This window comes from Lemur catta, chromosome 9 (genome assembly GCF_020740605.2).
Source record: "Lemur catta isolate mLemCat1 chromosome 9, mLemCat1.pri, whole genome shotgun sequence".
Taxonomy (NCBI): domain Eukaryota; kingdom Metazoa; phylum Chordata; class Mammalia; order Primates; family Lemuridae; genus Lemur; species Lemur catta.
Window position 1 is genome coordinate 70,897,102 of NC_059136.1, and position 25,240 is coordinate 70,922,341.

Consider the following 25,240-nt stretch of genomic DNA (forward strand, 5'->3'; position numbering starts at 1 on the left):
TTTGCTTGAGTTTTTTGTAAATTCTGGTTTTAGCCCTTTATCAGATGTGTAGCTTATGAATATTTTCTCCCATGCTGTAGGTTGTCTGTTTGTTCTGTTGCTTATTTCCTTAGCTGTGCAGAAGCTTTTTAGTGTAATCAAATCCCATTTATTTATTTTTGTTGTTGCCACAATTGCCATTGGGGTCTTAGTCATAAATTCTTTGTCTAGGACAATAACTAGCAGAGTTTTCCTACATTTTTGTCTAGAATTCTTATGATTTCAGGCCTTAGAGGTAAGTCTTTATCCATCTTGAATTAATTTTTGTGAGTGGTGAAAGGTAGGGGTCCTGTTTCATTCTTCTGCATGCGGTTATACAATTTTCCCAGCACCATTTATTGAACAGAGCTTCTTTTCCCCAGTGTATGTTACTGTCTGCTTTGTCAAAGATCAGCTAGTTGTCGATAGTGTTCTATATTTCAGTTCTCTGTTCTGTTCCATTGGTCTATGTCTCTATTTTTGTACCAATACCATGCTGTTTTGGTTACTATAGCCTTGTAGTATAGTTTGAAGCCCAGTACCACGATGCCTCCAGATATGTTCTTTTAGTTTAAGATTGCTTTGGTCATTCAGGCTCTTTTCTGATTCCAAATGAAGCACAGAATTATTTTTTCTAGATCTGTGAAGTATGACTTTGGTAATTTGATGGAGATTTCACTGAATTTGTAAATCACTTTGGATTATATGGACATTTTAAAAATGTTGATTCTGCCTATCCATAAGCATGATACAATTTTTCATTTGTTTGTATCCCGTGTGATTTCGTTTCTCAGAATTTCATAGGTTCTCCTTGTAGAGATCTTTCACCTCCTCAGTTAAGTATATTCCTAGGTATTTTATTTTTCTTTGTAGCTGTTGTAAATGGTATTGAATCTTTGATTTGACTCTCGGCTTGACTGTTATTAGTATATAAAAATGCTACTGATGTATATACATTGATTTTGTATCCTGAGACTTTGCTGGGTTTATTTATCAATTCTAGGAGACTCTTGGTGGCATCTTTGGGGTTTTCTAGATACAAGATCATATTGTCAGTGAAGAGCAATAATTTGACCTCCTCTTTCTTGATTTGGATACCCTTTGTATTCTTCTCTTGCCTGATTGCTCTGGCTAGGACTTCCAGAACTATATTGAATAGAACAGGTGACAATGGCATCCTTGTCTTGTTCCAGTTCTTAGGGGGAATGCTTTCAACTTTTCCCCATTCAGTATGATATTGGATGTAGGTTTGTCATTACATGGCTTTTATAATTCTGAGATACGTTCCTTCTATGCCTAGTTTGTTGAGGATTTTTATCATGAAAGAGTACTGGATTTTGTCAAATGCTTTTTCTGCATCTATTGAAATGACCATATGGTCTTTGTTTTTGCTTTTGTTTATGCAACAAATCACATTTATTCATGTGTTTGTTGTATGATCCTTGCATCCCTGGGATGAAACCCACTTGGTCCTGGTGGATCATTTTTTTGATGTGCTGTTGAATTTGGTTTGCTAGTATTTTATTGAGAATTTCTGCATCTATATTCATAAAAGATGTTAGTCTGTAGTTTTCTTTTTTGTTGTGTCACTTCTGGCTTTGTTATCAAGGTGATACTGGCTTTGTAGAATGAGTTTTGGAAGATTCCCTCCTTCCAAATATTATGGAATAATTTCTGTAGTATGAGTATCAGGTCTTTGTAGGTCTGTAGAATTCAGCTGTGAGTCCATCTGGTCCAGGGCTTTTGTTGTTGTTAATGAGAGGTTTTCAGAGGTTTTTTAATTACTGTTTTGATCTCACTGTTCACGATTGGTCTGTTTAGTTTTATTTCTTTTTGGTTGAGTCTTGGGACGTTGTGTGTTTCCAGAAACTTGTCCATTTCCTTTACATTCTCTAATTTATGCACATACAGATTTACATAATATTCATGGGTGATGTTTTGTATTTCTGTGCTACCAGTTGTAATGTCACCTTTTACAATCCTGACAGAGCTTATTTGGGTCCTTTGTCTTCTGTTCTTGGTTAATCTAGCAAGAGCTCTGTTGATTTTGTTTATCTTTTCAAAGAACTAATTTATTGTTTCATTAATCATTTGTATTTTGTTTATTTATTTTCCAATTCATTTAGTTCTGCTCTGACCTTCATTATTTATTTTATTCTGCAGGCTTTTGGTTTGGTTTGTTCTTCTTTTTCTAGTTCCTTGAGATGTGACATTAGATGGTTAATTTTTGATCTTTCTGTCTTTTGGATGCAGGCATTTAATGCTATGAATTTTCCCCTAAGGAATGCCTTTGCTGTGTCCCATCAATTTTGATAGATTATGTCCCCTTTGTCATTCAGTTCAAAGAATTTTTTTATTTCTATCTTAATTTCATTCTTGACCCAATAATCATTCAGCAGCAGGTTGTTTCAGTTCCATGACTTTGTGTAGGTTTGAGTGTTTCTCTTGTGACTTATTTCTAGTTTTATTACACTGTGGTGTGAGAAGGTACATAGAGTGATTTCAATTTGTTCGCATTTGTTGAGATTTGTTCTGTGGCCTAAGATATGATCAATCTTGGAGAATGTCCCATGTGCGGCTGAGACATACCACATTTTCTTTATCCATTTATACACTGAGGGATATTTAGTTTGTTTTCATATTTGGGCTATTATGAATAATGCTGCAATGAATGTGGGGATGCAGATTACTCTTTAAAATACTTCTTTCCTGCCCTTTGGATATATACCCAGAAGTGGGATTTTGGGATCATATGGAAGTTGTTTTATTAATTTTTTGAGGAATCTCCATAATGTTTTCCATAATGGCTATATTATATTTATATTCCCACTGTGTACACATCTTCACCATCACTTGCTTTCTTTTACTGTTTTGTTAATAACCATCCAACAGATGTGAGGTGATATCTCATTGTGGTTTTGCTTTGCATTTCCCTGATGATTACTGATGTTAAGCATTTTTTTCATACACATGTTGGCCTTTTGTATGTCTTCTTTTGAGAAATGTATATCCAGGGATAAAGTTTTTGTTCCAGATAATCTTTTCCTTAGCTTCCACTAAACCTTCCAATTTCCTCATTAGTTTGCCTTCCTTTGCCTCACTGATATTCAACACTCCTCATAAATAAATGCCATGCCACAAGCTCTTTCTTGTCTACAGTTCCTTATTCCCAGATGCATTCACTTTCATTCTGACTATCAAGTATCACCTCATCTCAGATAATTTCTAAAACTTCTCTTAATTCCTGACTATTTCCTCAAAGTGCACGGCAATTACTCTAGCTACTGACGTCTCAAATTCTCACTTGAAAAACTGAATTCATATTGTCCTCTAATTGAATTTACTTTTACCACTAATTCAGCCTTTAATCATAGGCTCTCACTGAACCATTTTCCCAGTGTCTCATGTATACCGCCTTGATGAAATAATTACATTTTCTAATAAGAAAAGTACCTCTTAAAATGAGTAGCTTTTGAGTGACTGAGTAAAGAACACTTTCCCAGCTACTCCAATGAGGTCACCTGACTTTAGGTGCCATGTGCAAGGTTGGAGTTACCTCCAAATCACCCACCCACTCATGACATGGCTGTTTTACCCAGCCCCATGTAGAATTGCAAACTCCTTGAAAGCTAGATCTGTGATTTATTCTTGTAGTATTTCCAACAGTGCTTAGAATAGTTGATACTTGTTCTGGACCGAATTGTGTCCCCCACAAAAGTCTCCTGTTGAATTCATAACTCCCAGTACCTCAGAGTATGACTGTATTTGGAGACAGGCCCCTAAAAGAGGTAATAAAGGTAAAACTAAGTCTTATGAGTAGGCCCAATACAATAAGACTGGTGTCCTTATATGTTAAGAAGAAGAGACTGAGACACCAGGGATGCATGCACACACAGGAAAGACCAAGTGAGGACACAGCAAAAATGTGACTGTCGGAAAGCCAAGGCCACAGAACCAAACCTGTCAATACCTTGACCTTGGACTTCTAGTCTCCAGAACTGTGAGAAAGTTAAGTTTCTGTTGTTTAAGCCACATAATCTGTGGCATTTTGTTATGGGAGCCCTAGTTAACTAACACAATACTCAGCATTTATTTGTTGAATCGGTTCAAATTTATAATTTACTATTTCTTTCTCCTTTTCAGACCAGATTTTTATAATAAGACAGATTCACAAAGATAGGTGACTTGAAATCATGGATTTCCCCCTTGTTCTTCTTATTTCTAACTTAGTGCTTTATAAAATCACTACTGTTTCTAACATCCAGCTTCAAGTAATGATTTCTTCAGGTAACCATGCATCAGTTGGAAATCAAGAAAATATCGAAAAGACAAAACTTCCAAGTAAAAGAGAAGCAGTGGCCTTTCCTTTTTAGTAGCTTGTGTATGTGTCAGAGGGGGACTGTGTAATATTTTCAGGTTATAATATTTTTGGAATCCTCTCTAAGTTGAACTTAAACTGTTTAACTCCTAAACAGAAAAGGGCTTCATGTAGGCAATTTTCAGCTACATGATCTTCCTCATCCTTATTTATTTCTTTTACCCTGCAAAGCTAAAGACAAACAGCTTAAGAGGGGTGGGTCCTAGAAATCCTTATGTTGCCACCTTATCTTGTTTGAGTCAAGGTCACAAGTATTCCCGTAACTGCATAATTGAGAACATTATCTGTGGCCAATGGCTTTAAAGACATTTGGAAGTATCAACATGTGTTTTATTAGGCAGAAAAAAGAACAACACAGATAAAATGAAAGGGTCATGTTAGTAAATAATCAAATTCTAGTTATTCTAGCATAAGAAACGAGATGAGAGTAACCCAGTGGGTCAGAGTTAACAGGCTTTCAGAATCAGACTGACCTGGACTTCAGTTTTAGCTCTGCTATTTACTAGTCCTATCATCTTGGGCAAGAACCTTAAGCCCTCTGGGCTTCTTATCATCTATAAAATAGGAATAAAAATAATCAACCTCCAAGGACTATTGTGAGAAAAAAATTTAAGCACTCTTTGTATGTCTAGCCTCTATTAAGAATTCAAATAACACATATTAATTAATTTAGAAATGCTGAACTCTCTCTTTGCCTACTGAAATTATGTCTTCAGAGTAAATTACTTTTAGAAATGATTATATAAATATCCACATAAGCTTTATGAAGAAATTGGAGACAGCAGTTGAACATATGGCATGCACAAAAAAGATACATTAAGGAATTTGCCAAATATTAGAAAGGAGCATAGTATTACAATGGTATTTTGAGGAATATACTATGATGAGACAACATTTTTGTAAAAACAAACAAAACAAATAGACAAATATAAAGAAGAGTGACTTGATTTAGGTAAAACTGATGTTGATCAGGAATATGCAAAATACTGGCAGAACCTGTAGGCAGTAATGACATGCACAGTTATAATGCAAGTTTGTATACATTCAACATGAAACAGATTTGAGTCAAAATATGTATAATCTCTGTAAAGAAGAAAAAATATCTTGCTCCTCCATTTTTAGATTTTAAGAGGATTACAGAATATTATTTATAGATTCTAATTTATCAATATTCTCCAGATATTTTAATCCAAAGGGGAAAAAAGTATAATTTTTTGTGCTCTTCCTCTCATTTTTTCTTTGACCTGGATGGAGTTCTACCGGTTAAAAGAGGATTCTGATATATGCGCAGATCTTTTGGGTAAACCACTTAAAATATCAGGCTCTACATGGTATTTCTACGTTCTTATTCAAGGTTATTAAATTATAAGAGTAATTCAATATTATTTGTCTGTGATGATTACTTTTGAAATTTAGGCAATTCACATGCAATGCCAGAGGTATAGAAAACAAAAAACGTTAAGTGTTTCCCACACATACACACTCTGTATACATATATGTTATATACACACGTATATATTTACTTAAATAAATACAATTAAATTCTAAGAATGTTTATGCAAAAATCCAAGAGCACTAAAGCAACTACTTTCACAGAGTTTTCCCAGAGATTTGGAGCCCACTGAGAATGGGACAATGTTTTATTCATCCTGTGACTAACATGGTGTCACTAGCATTTGTGAATGAATGAATGAATAAGTGAATTAGTAAATGACTGAATTAGAAAATCCCTAGTTTTAAGAAACATATAATCTAGAAAAGACTAAAGCTGCATAAGTACAATGTGCTTGTTTTGTACCTGTGCTTCTCAAGCAGTCTGTGTTGAAGTGACCATTTTTTTCCATCTCTAACCAATCACAAACCCATATTTAATAGAATATAATAAAATAAATTACTAGAAAAATGAAGGAGAAAATACAAAGACATACAATGAGATACAAAATTATTCGGTAAAATTGTGGAAGTCTCAATTTCTTGTTTCAAAACAGCAACACACAAGCCACAGACCATGTTTTTGAGTTAGTACCATTTGTTACTGTTACCAGGAACAATGTGATGGGAGAAAACCCCACTTAACATTTGAAAGAAAAGCACTCGAAAAATTCCATTAAGATTAGTTTAGAATAATCTACTAGGAAAATTTATCATTTTCTTCCTGTACTTTCCAGAATTCTATAGTTATTCATCCAACTGACAAAACAAAACAAAAAAAAAAGAATAAAACAAAAAATAGGACACCAAATGATTCTTCTTAGCAAACTCTAGTCATCCTGGCAACTCTGCAGGACTCAGAAGGAGGATCTGCATGTACAGCTGCTTTTCTATAGAAAAGCTTCATAGCACCAGGCACTCTCCATATGGTAGGTAAGAAAGGCAACTCACCTAGAGGATAAATGGTAAATGTTCTAAGTGTACTTCTTATTTCCATTTGTTCTTTTTCTAATTAACTACTATTCTTTTGTTGTGTGGCTGGAAATAATTGATGACTACACAAGGTACTGATATCTCTACTATGTTCCCATATAATACTGTTTTTATGTTATATTTTTCAAGCAATTTTCACCTATGAATATTATTAAAAAAGCTATTATTTGTACCCAAAAGCTAATACATATATATGTGGTGAAAATATTAAGAAATAATTATAATATTTTAAACTTAAAAAAGATATTTGGCAAGTTTTTACATTAAATGCCCAAAATGTCACACCTATAGCATAAACAAAATATTCTACAAAATGCAATCACATACCATAATTCCTCATGGTTATGTTCTAAAGTCATCATGAAAGTGTGTAAAAAATGCTTCTGAAAATATCTTCAATCACACAATACTTATATATGATTTTATATGTTTTATATCATCTCTCAGTAAGTCCAACCCAGCCAGTTTTTCTACCAATGTTGTATAAGAGACAAATTCTTTGGTTAAACTTCAAGTGAAAGGCTTGTGGTTTTACCAATAAATATAACTGAAGTGTATGAATTCATATAAACTAAAAGCATATAAGATGCTACGATACCAGAACAAGATAAGTACAAAAAGATGTTAAGAGAATACACATTATTTAAAATAGCAATAAAGAGAAAAAAGAGCCAACTGAAATATTCAGAATGGAGCATGGCAAAGTACATAATTATAATGTAATACTGCATAAATTTTAAAATCTCAACCCCTTTTGTGTGTGTCAAAAATAGAAAATCTATCTCATAACAAAATGTACTTACATTTAATATGTCTCATGCATCTTTTAGGGACAAAGAGACATAGTATCAAATAAATATGCAAAAAACAATGAGAACTACTCCTCTAATTTGATGCCATATGGCAACTAAATACCTAGAACCATTTCCTAAAGCTGTTCATAAGCCAGTGATTTCCCTGACATACACTCTCACGCTCACACTCACAAGGGCATATTCCCTCCCACACACAGACACACTTGAAAGATCTGTACAGAGAATACTGACATATGCTTAGCTTTGAAACACCAGATAATGATAAATAATAATAATAGATCAAAATTCGATGCTTACATTTCTCCATCAAATTATTGGTGATTCACAAATTTTAATCAAAGATACTAAATCACTTTAACCTCAAAGACTACACAAATTATTTAATATTCTATAAATTTGAGGTATTTCTTTCAATTAATGTTATTCTACATAGTCTTGGAAAGCTGATTTGATTTTATTCACTTCATGATGGGTTACATTTTGCAGTTGAAATTACATAGGAAAATTAATTCTGTGATTTAATAGAAAGTAACAGACCATTTTAACTGTGAACTTTATTTTCACTTCTTATGAAATGTGTCACCACCAGCCCCTTCTGCACTCTAAGCTCCATCTTCATACTTTACGTGATGTCTCCTACATACAGAATGGTGAAGAAGTGCGTTTTTAAGGAATACTTATTGGATAAATGAACTGATTCATGAAATAATATGAAAATAATATATTTCATAAATTAAACAACATACTTACAGTTTGGGAACTGGCAAATGAGTAAATGCCATAAACCAGTGATTGTTCAACCTTAAAAACTGAATTGTTATCACATTCCCTTCACTAAAACTAAGAATGAATTTTCAAGCCTTTTAATTTTACTTATAAACTGTTCACAAAATAGCCCAAGAAACTGTCAAAATATATCACCAAGATCATCTTTTAAATAAAATATTAATTCTATTTTGTTCAACCCTTAATTCACTTAAATAGAAAAGTAATTCTACATTTTTCAAGTGACAAATGTAAAAATGGTTGTGGTTTATTTAACCATTAAAAGTATTTTAAGATACTCTTCTATTTTCAAATAGTTAAAAGTCTTAGCTAAAACCACATGAAGGAAGTGATTTTCAAACTTATTTAATCTTAGAACCCTTTCTATTAATGGAAGTTTATATAGAAGTTCCTAAATCAGATAAAAGTAGTAACTTTTTTTTTTGAGACAGAGTCTCACTCTGTTGCCCAGGCTAGAGTGCTGTGGCGTCAGCCTAGCTCACAGCAACCTCAAACTCCTGGGTTCAAGTAATCTTACTGCCTCAGCCTCCTGAGTAGCTGGCACTACAGACATGTGTCACCATGCCTGGCTAATTTTTTCTATATATTTTTAGTTGTCCAGCTAATTTCTTTCTTCCTTTTTTTTTTTTTTTTTTTTTTTAGTAGAGATGGGGTCTTGCTCTTGCTCAGGCTGGTCTTGAACTCCTCAGCTCAAATGATCCTCCTGCCTCAGCCTCCCAGAGTGCTAGGATTACAGGCATGAGCCACCACACCCGGCCAAAGTAGTAACTTCTATGTAGAATTATTTTTTTATTTGCACCTGGAAAACTTTCTTATAAAGTCAACCAATGCCTGAAATATGGTTTATTTAATAAATATTAATACAAAGTTTAGAATCTGGAGTCTATAGAGGTCATTACTGGTATCCTGTATCACTCTCAGCATCCAATATATTTATTTTGTTTAGGGCATTATATTGTGAAAATTCTTATGAATATAATTAAACATCTATAAATGGTAACAGTTTAACTGTTCATGAGAGCCATTAAAATCTCATGCTATCCTACAATAACAGTGTTATAGAAGCTTGAGTGAGTAAAAGTAGAAAACTACTTTGTTTCAAGTTGAATCCTAATAATATTTAATATCTTGAATTTTTATCATACATATAAGCAGCACCCAGAAATTATAAGCATTAGGATTTTCAAACTATTCCAAATAAATGACTAAAATTAAAATCTAAAGAACCCACAGAGTAGACTGTTATCTTCCAATGCAATTGGCAGAAATAAGTAGAGTTATTTTTATGACATTTACTAGGTGAGCAGACTGAGTAAGTCACCTTACCTCTGAGATTAAATTTCAACATTCAAAAATGAAGCAGTGGGAATAAAATTAAAATGTGTATGAATGTATTTTTTGAATTATAAAGCCTTCTACAAAAGTAAGGTAACTCTGTTAAGACAAATTATCACTGAAGTAAAGTACACATACTCTCTTAGCACTTATGTCTGTCTGCCTTCCTGCTGCAGAAATTATGTCTTCCTTTTTACATCTTTAGAGATAACTGTTACAAATGGTGGTGAGAGATCTTTAAAAATCTTGTTGAATTCAGTTGCCACCTACATGCTATGAAAGAGTTTAGAGAAATATCAAAAATATCTAGAAAAGTCGAAGCGCAGTAAGCCACTATTGAGGGATTAATTCACTAATTCATTCAAAAAGATGTGTTGAGTGCTCCCTTTGTGTCAGACAGTGTAGGCACTAGAAAACATCATTAAGATAAACTTATTGTAATGAAGCTACAACCTAGTAGGATATGAAACGTGGAATGTTAAAAGTGCTGTGGGACTAACTTCTGTGTACAAGAGGTAGGACCTAACAAGGAGTAAAGGTGACTTTAATGTCACTTTGGAAACTGTGTGTGAGTGAGACTCAGAAGAAACTAGTCTGATTGGAATAGAAGGCTATGAGGAGAAAACTGAGGCTGAGCAGCTTGGAGAGTTTCATATTATGCAATGCCCTTTATTTTCTACATTTATGGACTTCAAACATGCAGAAAATAAATTATTATATACAGAATTTGCTATTTAATTTTCAAATAGTTTCTGAAACTAAGTTGTTAGTCAATGACTAAGTTTACAAACAAATTTACATATCAAGTATATCATTCTGTTATTAAAATAGTGTATTGACTCTGCAGGACCATGGATAGTTCTCACCAAAAATTAGGCGCCAAACAAATATCCCTAATATAGAAGCCTAGTCTATGAAAATGTTATCCATTTCTGACCATTGCATTATTTCTTCACCTACAGGACCAAATAACAAATGAGTAGACTAGAAAAGCTAATTCAGTAAAAGTGGCTATCCTGCTCCTAAGGAACAATAAGCATCAAGATAAATTTAATATTTCTTAGTCAACTGGCCATATTTTAGGACCACTTTTTGACAAAAAAAATGAACTTCAAAGGATTTCAATTTAGGTTCTTAATAAAAAGTGAAAGGTAAAATTGAAACAATCAGAGAGTATTTTAAAAATCTATCTTGGCTAATCTCTGATAAAGAACAAGATGCCAAAAAGAGTTTAGAAACATGACATAGCCCTGAGGCTTCTCTGAACCTTCTAGATCTGCACTGTCCTTGTGATAGTCACTAGCACATGAACACTTGAAACACGCTAGTTCTGTGCTATAAGTATATAATGGTAAATAGATTTCAAAGAAGTAGTACAAAATAAGCATATTTTAAAGTAATTTTATATTGATTACATATTGAAATAGTTTTTGATATACTGGATTACATAAAATATATTATGATAATTAATTTCAGTTGTTTTCCTTATTCATTGTGTCTTCCAGAAAATTTAACATTACCATGTGGCCTACTTTCATGACTTGCATAATATTTCTATTTGACAGTGCTGATCTAGAGAGTATTTTGCCACGGCTATTGCTGACCTCTGCCCCTCTATTGGTCTGTTTCCCTCCGTCCTCTTCCAAGCTTCCCTTGTCCTTTTTCTTTCCCCCCTTGAGTTGTACCAATGTCAGGAGGGAGGACTAGAATAGGGAAGACCTAGCAATTCTGAAATAAAAAGATTGCAAATGGAATGGAATGGGTTCAGAAATAAAAGAGAAAATATTTTTATACTATTGGTTCACTAATCTAATTTAAATCTAAATGCATAGATATTTCTGAACTCATTTTATATTTTTATAACACTTCAGAGTTTCTAATAAGACATTTTTATTTGAAATTTTGAAGCAATCTCAATATATTCCAGAACAAAATTAATTTTCTCAAACAACAGACTATTTATCAAAGCATTAAATGAGTATAAATGCAAAGTTGAAAACTCATACTAATTGTATCTCTTTACTCTGACATTCTCTTATTTTCCTCAAAATTTTACGAGTTCTTTTCATCTCTCAATTTTCTTTCCAGATTGCTTTCACTAAATTTTTTTGTTGCTTTTATTCCTCTTGCTTGGTCTCCTTTACTTTTCCTTCTACATACACATCTCCTCTGTGTGATCTCACTTATTCTTGACTTTGGAATATAACGTAAAGAAAGTGCTATCAAATCTCCCAACTTGAGGAACTTACCGAGTCAGTGAAGAGGAGAGAAAGGCACTGCATTTCAAATTGTTCAAATGCCTTAATAATGTAAAGAACTATAAATAATCACCTGTACTTTTCTTAATTCTCATAACTTTATGCATTCACATGCACCATTTCCTTCCCCAAGCAGATTGTCAGTTCATGAGGGTAGGTTCAGTGTCTTTTGTTTTGTGTTTAAACTTTGCTTTATTCTCCTAACATTGACCTAGCTATAATAGCTTTCTGGCAAATACTGGCTGAATAAACAAACAAACGTTCAAAATGACACCCATTATCCCCACAGAGGAAAAATTATGGAAGACTATGAGAAGAGGGACTAGAATCAGAACCTATTGCAGCACAGTTCTAAATTAGCAATCTTCTATATAGAGAGAGCTACTGTGAGGGCTTTAATTATGTGAGTGTGTTTGATATTGGACAAATGTCACTGACCTATTGATGTAAAAATCAAAGTATTTCTTTTTCTCCATCTTTTAAACAAGGAACAATGGTCCACATTCAAGTTGTGGAGCCAAAAAGTCCTGGGTTCACATCTTTACTATTTAATAGCAATGATACATTTAATGAGTCAGCTGTCTGATCCTTAATTTTCTCCTAGATATTACAACCTAGCATAACAATATACTCTTATGGCGTGTTACAAAGATGAAGCACAATCTGACCAAGCACTTGTCAGTCAGCCTGGTCCAGAAGGGCTGATTCTTTTTTTTTTTTTTTTTTTTTTTTGAGACAGAGTCTCACTTTGTTGCCCGGGCTAGAGTGAGTGCCGTGGCATCAGCCTAGCTCACAGCAACCTCAGACTCCTGGGCTTAAGCGATCCTACTGCCTCAGCCTCCCGAGTAGCTGGGACTACAGGCATGAGCCACCATGCCCGGCTAATTTTTTTGTATATATATTTTTAGTTGGCCAGATAATTTCTTTCTATTTTTAGTAGAGACGGGGTCTCACTCTTGCTCAGGCTGGTCTCGAACTCCTGACCTCGAGCGATCCACCCGCCTCGGCCTCCCAGAGCTAGGATTACAGGCGTGAGCCACCGCGCCCGGCCAGAAGGGCTGATTCTTAAGTGGAATGAGACCACAGGAACAGAACTCACAATAGCCAGATCTACTGTCAATCTACCTGCTATCTGGACTTCTGATTTAAAAAAATAAAATAAAAAGTTTTAACTAAAGTACAAAATGTATTAACAAATACTCTATAGCCACGGTCCTCAACCCTCTCCTCACGGACTGGCAGTGGTACATGGCCTACTGGGAACCTGGCTGCACAGCAGGAAGCTAGTGAGCGAAGCTTCATCTGTATACACAGTGGCTCCCTATTGCTCACATCACTGCCTGAGCTAGGCCTCCTGTCAGATCAGCAAGGGCATCAGACTCTCATAGGAGCGCGAACCCTACCTTAAACTGCACATGGGAGGGATCTGGGTTGCATGCTTCTTATGAAAATTTAATGCCTGATGATCTGAGATGGAGCTGAGGTGGTGATGCTAGCACTGGGGAGCAGCTGCAAATACAGATTATCATTATCAGAGAGATTTGGCTGCACAATAAATGTAATGCACATGAATCATCCCTAAACCATCCCCCCTGCCCTTGTCTGTGGAAAAATTGTCTTCCATGAAACCAGTCCCTGGTGCCAAAAAGGTTGGGGACTGCTGCTCTATAGCTGCCTTCTTAGTCTGAATCATTTACTGTTACATTTGGAAAGTATCTAATCGAAGTATCCTGTATTGGCTTCCTTGGCTCTGATCTGTAAATTCCTTACAAAGGGTTGCATTACTGCATCCACTGCAAAATTTATTTCTGCACTACCTGAAAATTCTCCTCAAATTCAAGAAAGATAAATACACATATTATATACCTATAGCTCATTTCATAATAGTCCAAACAAAGGATTAAAGTCCAGAAGTCACAAATTTAAATTAAAAAAATTCTTTTTGGTATTAGTTAATTGTAAACCTCCAGAAATGTCTTGATACTTTTAAAGCATATATTGTTTTCCTTTCTAGGTTTTCCTCTGTCATCCAATTACAGATTTTTAAAATCTCCTTTTCTAAATTACACCTTTAACACTCAGACTCGCCTCACAATACTTTAACTTCTCAACATCAGCAGCATCTTCCTTACTTAGCCACATACCTTACCATACTCTAAAACTGATTCATCATTTGAGTATGCTCCACTTTCAAAGTCTGGAAATATAACATTCTTCTCTGACCAAAACTATCCATCCTTGCACCTTTCTCATTCTGTTAAAAATTGTGAGCCTGCTATTTAGTTTTCATGCTGACCTTCAGGCTCTCAAATCTTACCAGTTTGTATTGTATTCAACTCATGAAGTTGCTCTTGCCCCCCATCCCAGCCTAGATTTATTTGTGCCTTTTCATTCAACATACTCACTACTTCTAGAAAGCTCACCTCTTTGTTTCACAACATGTATGCCTTATTAATCTCCTAACCAAGTAAACCTCAGTTCTTTCCTTGACTCATTCAGATTACAAGCTAAGTGTTGCTAGAGAAACTGATGCAATTGTGTTGACTAATGTGACAACAAATGTTAATTTTGCCAAGTTCCTCATTACAGCTCTAGAATCTTTTAATATACCTCATGCTTATTCCCTGCTACATTCCCAAAGCTCCAATCCTCATACTAGTATGTCTCCACCTATGACTTCAGTTACACTTACTTGAGAAGGCTAAAGTCATCCTTAGATGGCAAACTCCTTGTAGTCAGGGTTTTTATCAGTTTTGTTTATCACTGAATCCTCACCTTCCAGCACAGTACTGATAGAGAAAATGCTCAAAAAAATGTTAAATAAATAATGAATATTTAGTTAACTAATCAACTAATTCATTAAGACATGACCAGCCTCTTCTCGTGTTACCATTGATCACATCAACTTTTTCACAACATTTTGGAACTTAACTCTTGAAAATTATCTTCCCTCCCATTATACTTCCAACTGTCCTTCCTAGGGGATTCTATCATGAAAAATCTAAAACACACATTCAGATTCTCCTTATTCTAGCTGTAAAAATATATCCTTCCTTTGATAATATACTCCCTTGAGCAGTAGTCTGTTCCCACAATTTAACATTAAACTTTATTTACTTCCTGTCTCCATATTTTACGACCCTCCATGACTTTAAACATGGGCAGAGTTCTGCTTCTATTTAACCCTAATATACATATTTTTTCTCCATGACAACTAATAAATTTTTCAACTTTATTTACTGGAAAAATTCAAATATGCAGAATATTTGAAAGAATAATACAATGAAGCCAGCATAAGCACTCTCTGAATTTAAAATTGGTTGGCAAATGATGATTTGCTTTATACACACACACAGACACACACACACACATACTCAATGACTCTTAAGAAATTAAGTTGCAGACAGCATAGCATTTATCCATAAATAATTCAGCATTTATCTCCTAATACCGTTTATTTTCTAGCGCATATGCAAATGTTCCCAATTCTTCCAAAACTTGATCTTTATAGCCTGCTTTTTTAAAAAGTAGAGTAAGTCCAAGAGTAGTGGCTCACATGTGTAATCCTAGCATTTTGGTAGGCCGAGGCAGAAGGATCACTTGAGGCCAAGAGTTCAAGACCTGGGAAACATAGTGAGACCCTGCTTCTACAAAAAATAAAAAAATAATAAAAATAATAAAAAAAAATAGCAAGGTAGCATGAGCCTATAGTCCCAGCTACTCAGGAGGCTGAGATAGGAGGATGGCTTGAACCCAGGTGTTTGAGGCTGCAGTGAGCTATGATAACACCACTGCACTCTAGCCCAGACAACAGAGTGAGACTCTGCCAAAAAAAAAAAGAATAAAAAGTAGAATAAAACCAAGATTCAAACACTGCATTTGGTTATCTTTAGTCCCTTTTATTCTATACAAGTTCCCTCCACAGTTGCACTGACTTTTGAAGAGACTAGGCCATAGGCATGATATTTTCAATGCAGAATATCTCACTTTATGAATTTTCCTGATTATCTTCTTACGGTTTAGCTTAATTTGTTATTTCCCTGCATTTTTCCACAAACTGGAAGTTAAGTATAACCAGGTTTTATTAGTAGATTCAGGTTAAACATTCTAGCAACAAAAATATTTCGCAAATGGTGCTATAGACCTAATATGGCATCACATTAGAAGGCTCATGGCGTCAGGTTGTCTATCAGTGATGCTGGGTTGGATCATTCAGTTACTTAACCAGATGACTGCCACAAACAATGCAGAAGTAATGTTTGAGTGCCATGACAATATGTTATCCCCCAAAATACTTCTAAATGATGATTTTTATTGCTGATTGATCAACCTTGCCTGAATCACGTATTTCACTGGGAGTTACAAACAGTAATTTTCTAATTCTAGGATTTATTACATTTAACTCACATTATTTTGTAAAGAGCTGTCCTTCAACTAACAAAAGCAGGCTAACCAATTAATTCTTTCAATTTAATTACCATCAATTTTTTTTAATTATTTAAGGTATCACTATGGACTCGTGGATTTTACTGTATTCAATGTTTTACAATCTGTTAGAGTCACTGTTGATGTTCAAATTGCTTCAAATTGGGCAACTGGAAGACCCTTCAAGCTGTTTTCTGCTTACGTTGATACAACTTTGTCTTTGAGCATTCCTTTACTTTCTGGCACAATGAGATATCCCACGCTCATCTCCTAGTTTTTCTGCCCATACCTAAAATCAACCAATTGCCTGGAGCTCTGGTCCTCTTTAGTGGCGGATGATATTTAGAAGCCTGGATTTGTGTACTAGCTGTGCTTATTGCTTCTGGAGAGACATTGCTTTGAAGTCTTTGCAGTAGACAGAGATAGTGAAGATATTAATTTTTAAAAGCTTTACAGTGTATGTTAATAACTGATATGTTAGCCCTCTCTTTGCTTTTCTTTCTCAGAATATTCCTTGCTATTCTTGTTTTTTTATACTTCTATATGTAATTTAAAATCAGCTTAACTAGTTCCAATAACTTCTTACTGGTCTTCCTATTGAGATCATGTTACACACACACACACACACACACACACACACACACACACACAACATATATAATCTTGGGGGCAACAGCCCTCTTCATGATGCTGCCACATCATATCCAGAATCATGGATCGCTTTTTCATTTACTCAAATCTGTCTCATTCATTTAGTTTCTTCTTAAAATTAGTAGATTTTTAAACACAGATTCAAAGACCTTTTCCTCAGGCCTCACCTTTTCTTGAGCCTGTGCAGCATTAACTGTATAACACTTCTTTGTTTACACACAACCAGATACTTTTCTGAGCTTCAGTGGCTATGGTCCTAACTCTTTTTATTTTTGTGCCTTTTACCAGCACTTTTTACACCCACACAGAAAAATACAGGCATTTCACAAATTTCTTCCGTGGGGTGACTTATTCCCACCTAGAATACTAACATAGATGATTTGGTAGCATCTCCTCCTAACCTTAAGTGTGTTTTCCAGCTCTAGACATGAATTTCAAATTGCACATTGATCATTTCTTCCTGAAGTAAACATCAGAACTTCAAATTAGTGATATGTTAAAAACTGAACTATTCTCCCACCAACCAAATCAGAGTCTCCTCTAGATATTATTTTCTCTTGTTTTGTTTTGTTGTTTATGGCTAGTTCTCAAGATATCCAGATTGAAAATTTGAAGGTAGCTTTTAATACTCCCAACACATTGGCCTCCAAATCTCCTGATTTTATAGACTTATAGATTTATCACCAAATGTCTTCAAAATCCATTCCATCATGTTCATTCCCACTGTCTCCACTGTGGTTTATGCTTCCCATTCTTTATTGAAAATACTCATTTTTCCAAATTCCAAAGAAAGTAGTTAATAACGGAAGACTCTCTGCATATATCTGAAGAAGCAATTAAACACAGAATCCTAAAATAACATCCTGCAGTTATAGGTGTTTTATGTTATTAACAAATAGGTAAAATGAGATTGAAAAATGTCACATCCAAGTATGTGTAAAACTTTGAGGTGGAGATGTCGGTGAGATGTTAGTAGACAGAAGAAACACCTATATTTATAGACTTACTGTGTTATAAAAGAATTAGCTGTTTGGTTTTCCTTGTGCAAAAATCTAATTTTCCACATCACACTGCAAAAGCTTCAAGAGTGGAGATTATATTTTGTACTTAGTAAGTGTTGAATGTTTTTTCTAGGGCCTCTGCAAAACCACTGTAGACAGAGAACTATCTATTTTGTCCTGGCAATAGACCACCAGTGATAACTCAAATTTCCATGCATTGGGCTCTCTTTAGAAAATCCACTAGTTCTGAAGAGATATATGATAATATGGTCACTGAAAGGTCATTTCAGTACCAGTAAGAGTCTCTGAGTAAGTGGTACAATTTTCTTTTATTCCTGGCCAGAACGCTAGGTAGTGAAAAGCACTCACTAGTGAAAACTTGCCAAACTACACTCGTTTAAAGTAATGTATCCGAATAAATCTATAGCAATTGTTTTACATAAAAAAAACAAACAAAAAATTCCTCTCTACAAATGAAGTATCCCTGTGCAAAAGAAGAGACATGACTTCTGTTTGTCATCTGTTCTTTTACCACCTGCGGAGATTTAAGCAAGTTAAGTATTTCTCCAAGTCTCATTGTCCTCCAACATATAAAATGATGACAATACTATCCACTCACAGAAAGAACAAACGGAAGTGTCTGTCAGATCAAATAAATGTTAGTAGTTTTCTTTCTCTCTCATCTTGATTTAATGAGAAAATACTTCCACCTGTTAACGATTTCCAAAACAACTCAGAAATATGTTCTTCCTGTTATTATTTAGCATATGGCTATCAAAATGTGTATAAACATTTTCTCTAAACACATGGATTACGTATAAATGCAATTAATCTTCACTGTAAATTTAGGAAAAAATTCAATTACATTATTCTAAGGAAAAATATTAATTGACAAATTAAATGGAATTGTACCAAATATATTTATACACATAAAAATCTCTAGGTTTTTTTTAGTATGAGGGAACTTAGTGATGCATTCTATTGCATCTTTCAGAAACCCAGGACAGGGTTCCCAGGTTCTACTCCATACTTTTCTCTCTATTTAGATTTATGGATGGCCAAAGAAATAACTCTTGAAGTCTTGACTCCAGCTGAGGAGTCTCCAAGGACAGTCCAGAAGATATTTACCCTAAACACTAACTGAAGTTCTCCCACTGCCATCTCTGTGGCTAGGAATGGATGGAAAAATATAAAGCAACACTTTTGTTTTCCAGGATTCAGTCTCAGAAAGACAGCAAGATAATGTAAAACAAAGAAAAACCTTTTTAAATGTAGGGAAGAATGAGAAAAACACAAAGTCATTTTTCCATAATGTAAGTCTCATATTTAACATAAGTCTAACAAAATAAAGGAACAACCAAAAAATCTCCAATATGTTCTCAAAAATCTAAAATCTGTGAGAACAAGCAAAACTCCTAAAAGTTGGCAGTTGCCATGTTAAGTCTACGCCTTCTGTAGATCACAATCTAATAATAAAAGGAAGACTGATAACAAAATTATATTTATATAAACTTGCTAAATGTATAACTAACTAGCTATTGATACATTCAGGAATCACCTATTACTTAAATTTTATTTAATATTGTTCTCAAAATTATGGTGTAGTGAAACTGTTTTCATTGTCAATAATGTGAAAGTTTATGTTGCCACAGTCAATTATTGAAGAAAAACTTACTAAATCAAAGAATCATACCGAGTTATAAAAATGGGATCTCTAAAAGCATTTGTGCAAGTCAATGGAAGTAGCAGATAATAATAAGAGAATAAGAACAATAACTTCTGATCAGTGAGAATATTTTTAAAAAATAAGTTTTTATTTACTTTCTGGAGATCCATACACAGATTGAAGAATAAAATTCATCATTATCTCAGTTTTTCAAAACACAACATAGAGTTCTCTTACTGGCAGTGTGATAAAAGACATAAAAAAATGGCTGTTTTTTAAAGTCACAACTAATCACCACTTAAAAATAAAGCTTTTCAGTTAGGAAAATAAATTGTAATTAAAATATTTTCCTCAAATTCCTTCTTATTATGTAAACAATTCTAGATATCCACTTCTCTTCTACTTCCATAACAGAGCTTTTTTGAGGACTTGAAATGTAAAGTTTTATTTGATTTGATGCACTACTTAATTAGTTGCTGATAATATCAGTAAATGGTAAACAAAGCCTGACCACACTCTTACTAGGGTGGAAAGCTTTCAAAAATGCAACAGGCATATACTTCTTACTGGCATTTCCATATACCTACCGCTGGATTCTTAAAAAAAATTTATTTAAGAAATAGTTACCCAAATAATGTTAATACATGTTTAACTTGGAAAACAAATTTTCAGGACACAAAATAATTTTTCTATTTCACTATTTTTATATTCTGAAATTATCATTTGTTTGTACAAATATAATAGATTTTTCAACCATGAGCCTTTCATAGGAATTAGAGAAAATAAACTAGCTATCATTTTTGAAAGGTAATACATTTGTTATAGTTAAGAATATGAAAAAGTGTTTTTATAGATGTATGTTTGGAGCTTTTCCCCCTTCTGTATGATACCACCACAGTGTGGCTACTTGATCAGGTTGCTACTTGATTGCTTATAACCGTGAAAGGATAAATTTTTAAAAAATTGTGTTTATCTTTAATGATGCAAATTTATTCACTTAAATATTTTTGAACAGACCACAAACTCAAGACAAAATTTCAACTAGGATTTTCTTTCTTTATATCAAGATTGAGACAGAAACTGCAAAATTCATTCAGTAATCCAGGATTTTTAACAATACCTACATTTTACCATCCCATAGAAAAGTTCTAGGAAATTTAACAGGTTGTTTTAAGTTTGTAATGATTTCTTTGTCATAATCTTTTTTAGACAGTAAAATATTTGAGGTCAATTAATGGTCTAATAGCCAATTTATGTGTCTTCTTCCCCTCACTCCCTCACCTTCATCTCAGAAAACCTATCTCCCTACAAAATGGAAACTTCTTTTCTCTCTCTGAGTAAGCAGTTGAAAAAATACGAAGGATGAAGTTGCTGGAAATCACACTGTGTTGCTTCGTCAAAGAACAGTATGTTTTTCCATGAGAAACCAGTAGGCGGTGCTAACTCTAGGATACAATCTTCAACAATTTGAAACCAAGAAACTCATATAACAGGTGGCCAGTTTAAAGAGTTATAGAATTCTCAGTATGATTCATGGAGAAGGAAATTTGAAAAATTTGAATATATGTATATCATATAATGAAAAATGAATATTAAATAAATGAAAACATAAGCTGACTAAAGGTTCTTAGCCTGATCCTTATTTACAGAATGTAAAGCACAACTACCTCTCTGTCTCCACATTAAAATCTTATGCGTATCTTTTTTGGTCCCATTCTGGTTTCTATCTAGTTTGGAAATACCATACGGTACAACTAGTGCTTTGCCCATCTTAAGACACAAACTATCCTGACCTTAGGGGAGCAACTGGTTCTCTTAATGAAAATTCAGGTTTAATCACTCAAGTTATTTCTTCCCTGTTTTCTCTCTCTCTTTTAAAGGAACTAAATGACTTACAATGCATATAACCTACAAAAATATATTATACACTGTCTTGTATTTTTTAAAAAAAAACATTTCTACGTATATAGATTATGATTAAAATGATTAAAAAACACAGAATGTTGTAAATAGCTTTTTAAAATGTTTTGTTAGCTATTTAAACTACATGAAAGACTGCATCTTAGCAATCAGCTTAATCCACAAAATAAGAAAATCCAAATTTAAGGCTTAGTGACATAATATTGGCTTCAAATCTTAGAACTATGCACTTCAAGATATCAAGTTTGGTGTCCACAGATAGTGACACAAACTGTCTTCCTTATATAAATGCAACGGAACTTCATTCACAGAGAAAAGCCACCTTGAATACAAAAATATCTCACATGCAATGCAATGTCCAACGACCTTTAAGATACATGAGTTCATTGTTAATAAAACATACAGAAAGCTTTCTAGATATTCCAATAAATTTTACTCTTCTACAGATAAATGGCCATTTGCACTCCTTAATCTTTCACCAAAAAAGGTAAAAAATAAAGCATAAAACTTTTCATTCCACAAACTGAAGTTACAGACTCAATGAAATGTTTGCTTGAAAAAAGCCAGCATATACTACTAATTCCTTCGTTATGGGCCCCTATGTATGTTGGAGATTGGGTTATTCCTGCGGTAACCTAGAAGAAGCCTTAACCTGAGAGGTAAAAAGTTATTTCATTTGCTTTATGTTTATTTAACAGAATTCAAAATATATGTGCATGATAAATTTAAGGCTAAACTTTTTATTTAAGGAAAAAAGTAAGAAAATCAAAGCTTCGAAATCAAATAATTTCAACAACAGTTACCCTCCGGATCTGAAGATTTAAAGTATGACTTTATGAAATTTATTTGGACAGCAAATTTTCCGGCCGATTCTGTTCCTGTATTAAATACAGAACAGGCTTTTTATTGCCAACTGGTACATCTCTGAAAGTAGTGCTAGATTATGCTGAAAACATGTAACAGGACAATTATAAAATATCATGGAATACATTCAACACTGAGTACTTCACTGCTACCAACACATGAAATCATCACCACTGTCACCAACCCCTCACTCCTGCCCTGTACCCAGTTCTCAGGGGCAAACCTTTGAACTAGTATCAGGTGGTTAAAAAGAGGGACAACACTGTCGCTTTAAAACTTAAGTAAAAGGCTATTTTGAACCTTAGGGGTATAGTCTCATTAAGGCAAAATAACAGTTTCGTCCTCAACATTAAACCCAAGTGACCATCACACAAGTAACTATTTCCCCACCCCCCGGAAGACGACACCAGCAAGCACTTAAAACCAATGCAACACAACCGTGAAGGAAAAGATCCTAAGACAGCACCGCTAAGAAAGCAAAGCCCTTCCAGAAAGCAAAACAGGCTGGGAAAGACCTACTGCGTTGTTTACTCATTGTGAAGAGGAGGAGCAGGAGTTGAGCGTGCGGGGGCTGGTGCCATCTTCAAGGCTCTGGAAATGTCTCCAGCTCTGGCCCGCGTGGCCTGGAGCCGACCCCCGCTGGAAGACGCTGTCCCTGCCGCTGCTACCCTCATTTCCCCAGTGCTCCGAGGGGCCGCCCCAGCCGGCCCGACGGCCAGCGCCACATACAGGGCCCACGCCTCTCCTGCTTTGCCAGTGGCCCTCGGAAAACTTACAGGGCCCGCGGGGCGCCGGGTCCCTGGCCGGCGCCGCCCGCGGCGTAGACGCCGCCCGCTGCGTAGACGACCTGGGCGCAGCAGACCCGGGGGGGGGGCAGTATTTTGCGCACGTCCAAAAACGACCCGGAGGCAGGGAACGGACTTGGGTCTATCCTGGTTCCCCGCGCCTTTCCCCACCGCGGGCCCGGACGCTGCCCAGAGACGCGCGCGCGCAAACACACACACACGCACACATTTCTCTGCCAGGACCAGTGTTGCCATTGCACACCCGGGAAACGCCTCCAAGGGGACCAAGTACCTGCTCTCTTCGAGCTGCTCAGCTGTTCACTTCATCCTCCGTTGACAAGGAAACCAAACCGCACTTCATTTTTTTTTCCAGAAAAACCTTCCACTGCCATCATTTGAAAATTGATTTACGGGGAGGGGAGGGAGAGGAAGAAGGGATAATATAGATATAGATATCAGGATATCTATCATAAAATTATGTCGGTTTTTTTTAAAAAAGTCAAATGTGCAAAAGTCATAGTTAATTTAAAGGAGGAAAAAAGTATTTTGCTTAAAAATGATCCCAGTAACCAGCTGCAAGAAAAGTTTCATGTTATCAATAGGTATCAAAAACAGGAGGGAAAAAAACGAATTTGTTCTCACCGGCTTCCAAAAAGGGCACAAAAAATATATAAAATTAATGTCTTTGCTCAGTGGTTTGCACCAGTATTGCAAGACCACAAACTTGTAAACACTGCCGTAAAATCCCACCTATACAAAAACGTTATCCGGAAAAAAAAAGAGTATGCAAAAAAAAAGAGTTAGAAACATGCTTTTTTTTATTTTTACAAAGGAAAAAAATAGGCACCATACTTCATATCGCTTTTTCCATAAAACCAGTTGCATATTTTGCTGGACTTGGGAGACGCTCCCAGCGGGCACGGTCGCCGCGGACTCCCAGACACAGCGCCTTGTCTACAGAACGATCGCATGCTAGAAAAACTTGGATTCAGGAAAAGGCTCAAAACCATGCTCCTCCAGCTTTCCCAAATATAAACAATAATCAAAGAAGTGGAAAAAAAAAGAAGAAAAAAAAACAAAAACAAAAAAAAAGGACAAAAAAAAAAAAGAATAGGACAAGAATGCCACTGAGAAGGTACTCACCGAGCGGGAGTAAAATGTTGGAATAAAAATGAGATTTAGTATAAAATACAGTATGGCGGTGGAAGAAGGAATGAAGCGCGTTTTTTTCTCTCAGTCTCTGCCTCAGGCACTGACACGTGACTCGGCGCCAGGCTGACTCGCAGGCGGCGGGGAAGGACCGAGGCTGCGAGGGGGGAAGCCCGCGGAGCCCAACTCCGGCCGACGAGGCGGCGGCGGCGGCGGCGGCGGCGGCACCAGTGGCGGCAGCGGCAGCTCACCGCGAGGCTGCCTCCGCTGAGAGCCCGGACGAGCAGGTGCCCCTCACGCTGAGGCTGAGCACACGCACACGCACACGCAAGACAGGCAGGGCGCCGGCGAGAGGGGGCGCCGAGCGGGGCTGGGCCCGAGGCGCGCAGCTGCCGCTGCCTCTGCCGCCGCCGCCGCGGTGACTGCTGCTGTTTCTGCTGCCGCAACCGCCGTCGCCGCCTCCGACTGGGAGTGTGTGTTCCGGGGACAGCCGAGGGGGTGAGGACCAAACGCCCGACAGGAGGTGCGCAACTTGCTGCTCACCGCAAAGTTGTGGCTTCCCACTTCCTTATGCATTCCTCTGTTTTTCATCTCAAGGTAGTCACCTGGGGAGAGATCCCGTCCTCTTCTCTCTCTCTCGAAGTTTCACTATTCAAACCCTGTTTAACTCATTTTTTTTTTTTTTTAATTTTCTGATTTCCCACTTCCCCTGCCTCCTAAGCTGCCTTTGCCCCTACCGTGCCCTCCCCCTAGATCTACGTTTCT

The 25,240-nt window shown here is 35.7% G+C and overlaps 1 protein-coding gene across 13 annotated transcripts in view; it reads right to left on the reverse strand.

Moving 5' to 3' along the window:
* Window positions 1–24,745, reverse strand: part of RALYL (RALY RNA binding protein like) — a 644,676-nt gene extending 619,931 nt beyond the window's left edge. For 5 of the 13 annotated variants that reach the window (XM_045560939.1, XM_045560944.1, XM_045560934.1 and 2 more), the window contains exon 1: window positions 23,619–24,745. The gene's annotated coding sequence lies outside the window, so the exon portion shown is untranslated. The remainder of the gene's footprint in view (window positions 1–23,618) is intronic. The other 8 variants (XM_045560943.1, XM_045560945.1, XM_045560938.1 and 5 more) reach the window with 3 other exon arrangements.
* Window positions 24,746–25,240: the final 495 nt, after the last annotated feature.